Genomic DNA, 6000 nt, shown 5'->3' with positions numbered 1-6000 from the left:
TGAGATGCACGATCCACGAAGAATGTATAGCGGGATTCCCTTGAGAAGAACCGAGAACGCAGCACGCGCGGTTCCCCACAGCTTTCCTTTTCCTCTTCTCCCAGTAGAGCAAGAAGCCAAAAGCATTGCTCTGAGACTTTGAGGTACGCGCCTTGCCAGTCTGTATGCGCAAAGACGCTCGCAAAGAGAGAAGGGTGCCGACGCGGGACTCGGCACGAAATGTGCGAGAGACCATCCGATCCGTCGAACGAACGCCCAAATCCGGTGTGGGTCTAGTGGCTAGGATACCTGGCTTTCACCCAGGAGGCCCGGTTCGATTCCGGTACCGGAACGGAATTTTTTCCACACGAATCGTCTCAAGTTTCAGCTGTGCGTGCTGCTCGCAATACAGCTACTGTTTCATGACCGCCAGCAGAACATGACGAGCGGAGCAGACACACGGTGACCCTAGAAGTGGCGTGTGGCTTCATGCCACGTGTTTCCAGCGTAGGGCTGAGCAACCGTCCGCGTCGAGGCCCGTTAGCTCAGTTGGTTAGAGCGCGTCGTGCTAATAACGCGAAGGTCGTGGGTTCGATCCCCCCACGGGCCAGTACGCTTTTACTACTACGAAAGGGCAGCGCCGATTTCAGCTGGCGAGTGTGATGACCAAAAGATCATCGCCCTGCGTGGACGTTGACAGAGGATCCGAACCCGACTTGTCGGGAAGCGCTACAGCGTCCGCTCGGCAATGGCCACACTATGTTGAATACGCTGGTTCTCATACGGCAAAGAGAAAATGAAAGAAAATGTCCGATTGCCGACGTGTAACAACTTTGGCCCTTGTCACTCGCTTGGGCGGGTGACCGCATGGGGAACACAGGGTACTGTTGGCAATTTTGCTTCCTATTTTTCTTTCTCCTTTCTTTTCGCAGCTGCAGCCCGATTCAGTCAGGGAGACGCCACCGTGTAATGAAGCGGCGTGCTGTGTGTCCAGCGCCTCGCCTCTCCTTGCCTCTCTCAGTCGTTTCTCGTGCTTGTCGTGTTGATATAGGCCGACTGGAGAGCGTCAGCTCTCGCGTCAGCTGAGCAAAGTCGAGACAAGTCGAGACATACTGTAGGCTGGTCTGTAGCGAGTAAGAGGGAGAAAAAACATTAATTTGACGGCGCGTGGCGAAAGTACTCATACGCAAAATTAAAAGCCTGCTGCGGTGGCCGGGAATCGAACCCAGATCAACTGCTTGGAAGGCAACTATGCTGACCATTACACCACCACCGCACAACCCGGCGCCCCCACGCCGCGCTGTGACGGCTTCCCGCCAGTCGGCAGCGGCCGATGGTGATCGTAGCCCTAGGCGCATTACGAGGTAGGCTAGGGGAGCACATGCGGATGCATTCGGACGGCGTATCCATGCACATTTCGCACCCTTTGGCAAGCGTCGGCGCCGGCGACGCAAGAAGACGCAGAGGACCGCCTTCTGGCGGCATTTTTAGGCAGTACAGTGCAGGATTCAGCGTCTGCAGCATTTTCTCGACAGAATGCTACGGCGCTTGACGGCAGTCCCACTTTATCTCGAGACACCTGCTCGGGAAGCAGCGTAAGATTGCTACTGGCCTCAGCATCGGTGGTTCAGTGGGTAGAATGCTCGCCTGCCACGCGGGCGGCCCGGGTTCGATTCCCGGCCGATGCATCATTTTGCTTTTCCCGCGGTGCCGTGTGACTTGCGCGCTTGAGATGCACGATCCACAAGAATGTATAGCGGGATTCCCTTGAGAAGAACCGAGAACGCAGCACGCGCGGTTCCCCACAGCTTTCCTTTTCCTCTTCTCCAGTAGAGCAAGAAGCCAAAAGCATTGCTCTGAGACTTTTGAGGTACGCGCCTTGCCAGTCTGTATGCGCAAAGACGCTCGCAAAGAGAGAAGGGTGCCGACGCGGGACTCGGCACGAAATGTGCGAGAGACCATCCGATCCGTCCGAACGAACGCCCAAATCCGGTGTGGTCTAGTGGCTAGGATACCTGGCTTTCAACCAGGAGGCCCGGGTTCGATTCCCGGTACCGGAACGGAATTTTTTCCACACGAATCGTCTCAAGTTTCAGCTGTGCGTGCTGCTCGCAATACAGCTACTGTTTCATGACCGCCAGCAGAACATGGACGAGCGGAGCAGACACACGGTGACCCTAGAAGTGGCGTGTGGCTTCATGCCACGTGTTTCCAGCGTAGGGCTGAGCAACCGTCCGCGTCGAGGCCCGTTAGCTCAGTTGGTTAGAGCGTCGTGCTAATAACGCGAAGGTCGTGGGTTCGATCCCCCCACGGGCCAGTACGCTTTTACTACTACGAAAGGGCAGCGCCGATTTCAGCTGGCGAGTGTGATGACCAAAAGATCATCGCCCTGCGTGGACGTTGACAGAGGATCCGAACCCGACTTGTCGGGAAGCGCTACAGCGTCCGCTCGGCAATGGCCACACTATGTTGAATACGCTGGTTCTCATACGGCAAAGAGAAAATGAAAGAAAATGTCCGATTGCCGACGTGTAACAACTTTGGCCCTTGTCACTGCTTGGGCGGGTGACCGCATGGGAACACAGGGTACTGTTGGCAATTTTGCTTCCTATTTTTCTTTCTCCTTTCTTTTCGCAGCTGCAGCCCGATTCAGTCAGGGAGACGCCACCGTGTAATGAAGCGGCGTGCTGTGTGTCCAGCGCCTCGCCTCTCCTTGCCTCTCTCAGTCGTTTCTCGTGCTTGTCGTGTTGATATAGGCCGACTGGAGAGCGTCAGCTCTCGCGTCAGCTGAGCAAAGTCGAGACAAGTCGAGACATACTGTAGGCTGGTCTGTAGCGAGTAAGAGGGAGAAAAAACATTAATTTGACGGCGCGTGGCGAAAGTACTCATACGCAAAATTAAAAGCCTGCTGCGGTGGCCGGGAATCGAACCCAGATCAACTGCTTGGAAGGCAACTATGCTGACCATTACACCACCACCGCACAACCCGGCGCCCCCACGCCGCGCTGTGACGGCTTCCCGCCAGTCGGCAGCGGCCGATGGTGATCGTAGCCCTAGGCGCATTACGAGGTAGGCTAGGGAGCACATGCGGATGCATTCGGACGGCGTATCCATGCACATTTCGCACCCTTTGGCAAGCGTCGGCGCCGGCGACGCAAGAAGACGCAGAGGACCGCCTTCTGGCGGCATTTTTAGGCAGTACAGTGCAGGATTCAGCGTCTGCAGCATTTTCTCGACAGAATGCTACGGCGCTTGACGGCAGTCCCACTTTATCTCGAGACACCTGCTCGGGAAGCAGCGTAAGATTGCTACTGGCCTCAGCATCGGTGGTTCAGTGGTAGAATGCTCGCCTGCCACGCGGGCGGCCCGGGTTCGATTCCCGGCCGATGCATCATTTTGCTTTTCCCGCGGTGCCGTGTGACTTGCGCGCTTGAGATGCACGATCCACAAGAATGTATAGCGGGATTCCCTTGAGAAGAACCGAGAACGCAGCACGCGCGGTTCCCCACAGCTTTCCTTTTCCTCTTCTCCCAGTAGAGCAAGAAGCCAAAAGCATTGCTCTGAGACTTTTGAGGTACGCGCCTTGCCAGTCTGTATGCGCAAAGACGCTCGCAAAGAGAGAAGGGTGCCGACGCGGGACTCGGCACGAAATGTGCGAGAGACCATCCGATCCGTCGAACGAACGCCCAAATCCGGTGTGGTCTAGTGGCTAGGATACCTGGCTTTCACCCAGGAGGCCCGGGTTCGATTCCCGGTACCGGAACGGAATTTTTTCCACACGAATCGTCTCAAGTTTCAGCTGTGCGTGCTGCTCGCAATACAGCTACTGTTTCATGACCGCCAGCAGAACATGGACGAGCGGAGCAGACACACGGTGACCCTAGAAGTGGCGTGTGGCTTCATGCCACGTGTTTCCAGCGTAGGGCTGAGCAACCGTCCGCGTCGAGGCCCGTTAGCTCAGTTGGTTAGAGCGTCGTGCTAATAACGCGAAGGTCGTGGGTTCGATCCCCCCACGGGCCAGTACGCTTTTACTACTACGAAAGGGCAGCGCCGATTTCAGCTGGCGAGTGTGATGACCAAAAGATCATCGCCCTGCGTGGACGTTGACAGAGGATCCGAACCCGACTTGTCGGGAAGCGCTACAGCGTCCGCTCGGCAATGGCCACACTATGTTGAATACGCTGGTTCTCATACGCAAAGAGAAAATGAAAGAAAATGTCCGATTGCCGACGTGTAACAACTTTGGCCCTTGTCACTGCTTGGGCGGGTGACCGCATGGAACACAGGGTACTGTTGGCAATTTTGCTTCCTATTTTTCTTTCTCCTTTCTTTTCGCAGCTGCAGCCCGATTCAGTCAGGAGACGCCACCGTGTAATGAAGCGGCGTGCTGTGTGTCCAGCGCCTCGCCTCTCCTTGCCTCTCTCAGTCGTTTCTCGTGCTTGTCGTGTTGATATAGGCCGACTGGAGAGCGTCAGCTCTCGCGTCAGCTGAGCAAAGTCGAGACAAGTCGAGACAGTACTGTAGGCTGGTCTGTAGCGAGTAAGAGGGAGAAAAAACATTAATTTGACGGCGCGTGGCGAAAGTACTCATACGCAAAATTAAAAGCCTGCTGCGGTGGCCGGGAATCGAACCCAGATCAACTGCTTGGAAGGCAACTATGCTGACCATTACACCACCACCGCACAACCCGGCGCCCCCACGCCGCGCTGTGACGGCTTCCCGCCAGTCGGCAGCGGCCGATGGTGATCGTAGCCCTAGGCGCATTACGAGGTAGGCTAGGGGAGCACATGCGGATGCATTCGGACGGCGTATCCATGCACATTTCGCACCCTTTGGCAAGCGTCGGCGCCGGCGACGCAAGAAGACGCAGAGGACCGCCTTCTGGCGGCATTTTTAGGCAGTACAGTGCAGGATTCAGCGTCTGCAGCATTTTCTCGACAGAATGCTACGGCGCTTGACGGCAGTCCCACTTTATCTCGAGACACCTGCTCGGGAAGCAGCGTAAGATTGCTACTGGCCTCAGCATCGGTGTTCAGTGGTAGAATGCTCGCCTGCCACGCGGGCGGCCCGGGTTCGATTCCCGGCCGATGCATCATTTTGCTTTTCCCGCGGTGCCGTGTGACTTGCGCGCTTGAGATGCACGATCCACAAGAATGTATAGCGGGATTCCCTTGAGAAGAACCGAGAACGCAGCACGCGCGGTTCCCCACAGCTTTCCTTTTCCTCTTCTCCCAGTAGAGCAAGAAGCCAAAAGCATTGCTCTGAGACTTTTGAGGTACGCGCCTTGCCAGTCTGTATGCGCAAAGACGCTCGCAAAGAGAGAAGGGTGCCGACGCGGGACTCGGCACGAAATGTGCGAGAGACCATCCGATCCGTCGAACGAACGCCCAAATCCGGTGTGGTCTAGTGGCTAGGATACCTGGCTTTCAACCAGGAGGCCCGGGTTCGATTCCCGGTACCGGAACGGAATTTTTTCCACACGAATCGTCTCAAGTTTCAGCTGTGCGTGCTGCTCGCAATACAGCTACTGTTTCATGACCGCCAGCAGAACATGGACGAGCGGAGCAGACACACGGTGACCCTAGAAGTGGCGTGTGGCTTCATGCCACGTGTTTTCCAGCGTAGGGCTGAGCAACCGTCCGCGTCGAGGCCCGTTAGCTCAGTTGGTTAGAGCGTCGTGCTAATAACGCGAAGGTCGTGGGTTCGATCCCCCCACGGGCCAGTACGCTTTTACTACTACGAAAGGGCAGCGCCGATTTCAGCTGGCGAGTGTGATGACCAAAAGATCATCGCCCTGCGTGGACGTTGACAGAGGATCCGAACCCGACTTGTCGGGAAGCGCTACAGCGTCCGCTCGGCAATGGCCACACTATGTTGAATACGCTGGTTCTCATACGGCAAAGAGAAAATGAAAGAAAATGTCCGATTGCCGACGTGTAACAACTTTGGCCCTTGTCACTGCTTGGGCGGGTGACCGCATGGGAACACAGGGTACTGTTGGCAATTTTGCTTCCTATTTTT

At 56.1% G+C, this 6000-nt stretch overlaps 13 non-coding genes across 13 annotated transcripts; 10 read left to right on the top strand and 3 right to left on the bottom strand.

Moving 5' to 3' along the window:
* Positions 1–513: 513 nt before the first annotated feature.
* On the top strand, positions 514–589 carry Trnai-aau (transfer RNA isoleucine (anticodon AAU)). Its single transcript has one exon. It is a non-coding gene; the product is annotated as a tRNA-Ile (tRNA).
* Positions 590–1183: 594 nt separating this feature from the next.
* Trnag-ucc (transfer RNA glycine (anticodon UCC)) lies at positions 1184–1255 on the bottom strand. Its single transcript has one exon. It is a non-coding gene; the product is annotated as a tRNA-Gly (tRNA).
* A 340-nt stretch (positions 1256–1595) lies between these two features.
* On the top strand, positions 1596–1667 carry Trnag-gcc (transfer RNA glycine (anticodon GCC)). Its single transcript has one exon. It is a non-coding gene; the product is annotated as a tRNA-Gly (tRNA).
* A 300-nt stretch (positions 1668–1967) lies between these two features.
* Positions 1968–2039, top strand: Trnae-uuc (transfer RNA glutamic acid (anticodon UUC)). Its single transcript has one exon. It is a non-coding gene; the product is annotated as a tRNA-Glu (tRNA).
* A 183-nt stretch (positions 2040–2222) lies between these two features.
* Positions 2223–2296, top strand: Trnai-aau (transfer RNA isoleucine (anticodon AAU)). The gene has a single exon. It is a non-coding gene; the product is annotated as a tRNA-Ile (tRNA).
* A 592-nt stretch (positions 2297–2888) lies between these two features.
* Trnag-ucc (transfer RNA glycine (anticodon UCC)) lies at positions 2889–2960 on the bottom strand. Its single transcript has one exon. It is a non-coding gene; the product is annotated as a tRNA-Gly (tRNA).
* Positions 2961–3299: 339 nt separating this feature from the next.
* Trnag-gcc (transfer RNA glycine (anticodon GCC)) lies at positions 3300–3370 on the top strand. Its single transcript has one exon. It is a non-coding gene; the product is annotated as a tRNA-Gly (tRNA).
* A 300-nt stretch (positions 3371–3670) lies between these two features.
* Positions 3671–3742, top strand: Trnae-uuc (transfer RNA glutamic acid (anticodon UUC)). Its single transcript has one exon. It is a non-coding gene; the product is annotated as a tRNA-Glu (tRNA).
* Positions 3743–3925: 183 nt separating this feature from the next.
* Trnai-aau (transfer RNA isoleucine (anticodon AAU)) lies at positions 3926–3999 on the top strand. Its single transcript has one exon. It is a non-coding gene; the product is annotated as a tRNA-Ile (tRNA).
* Positions 4000–4589: 590 nt separating this feature from the next.
* Trnag-ucc (transfer RNA glycine (anticodon UCC)) lies at positions 4590–4661 on the bottom strand. The gene has a single exon. It is a non-coding gene; the product is annotated as a tRNA-Gly (tRNA).
* A 340-nt stretch (positions 4662–5001) lies between these two features.
* On the top strand, positions 5002–5071 carry Trnag-gcc (transfer RNA glycine (anticodon GCC)). The gene has a single exon. It is a non-coding gene; the product is annotated as a tRNA-Gly (tRNA).
* Positions 5072–5371: 300 nt separating this feature from the next.
* Positions 5372–5443, top strand: Trnae-uuc (transfer RNA glutamic acid (anticodon UUC)). The gene has a single exon. It is a non-coding gene; the product is annotated as a tRNA-Glu (tRNA).
* A 184-nt stretch (positions 5444–5627) lies between these two features.
* Trnai-aau (transfer RNA isoleucine (anticodon AAU)) lies at positions 5628–5701 on the top strand. Its single transcript has one exon. It is a non-coding gene; the product is annotated as a tRNA-Ile (tRNA).
* The last annotated feature ends 299 nt before the right edge of the window (positions 5702–6000 follow it).

This window comes from Schistocerca cancellata, unplaced genomic scaffold (genome assembly GCF_023864275.1).
Source record: "Schistocerca cancellata isolate TAMUIC-IGC-003103 unplaced genomic scaffold, iqSchCanc2.1 HiC_scaffold_576, whole genome shotgun sequence".
NCBI lineage: Eukaryota > Metazoa > Arthropoda > Insecta > Orthoptera > Acrididae > Schistocerca > Schistocerca cancellata.
Note: the sequence above shows the minus strand (reverse complement) of the source record. Positions and strands in the feature narration are given on the sequence as shown.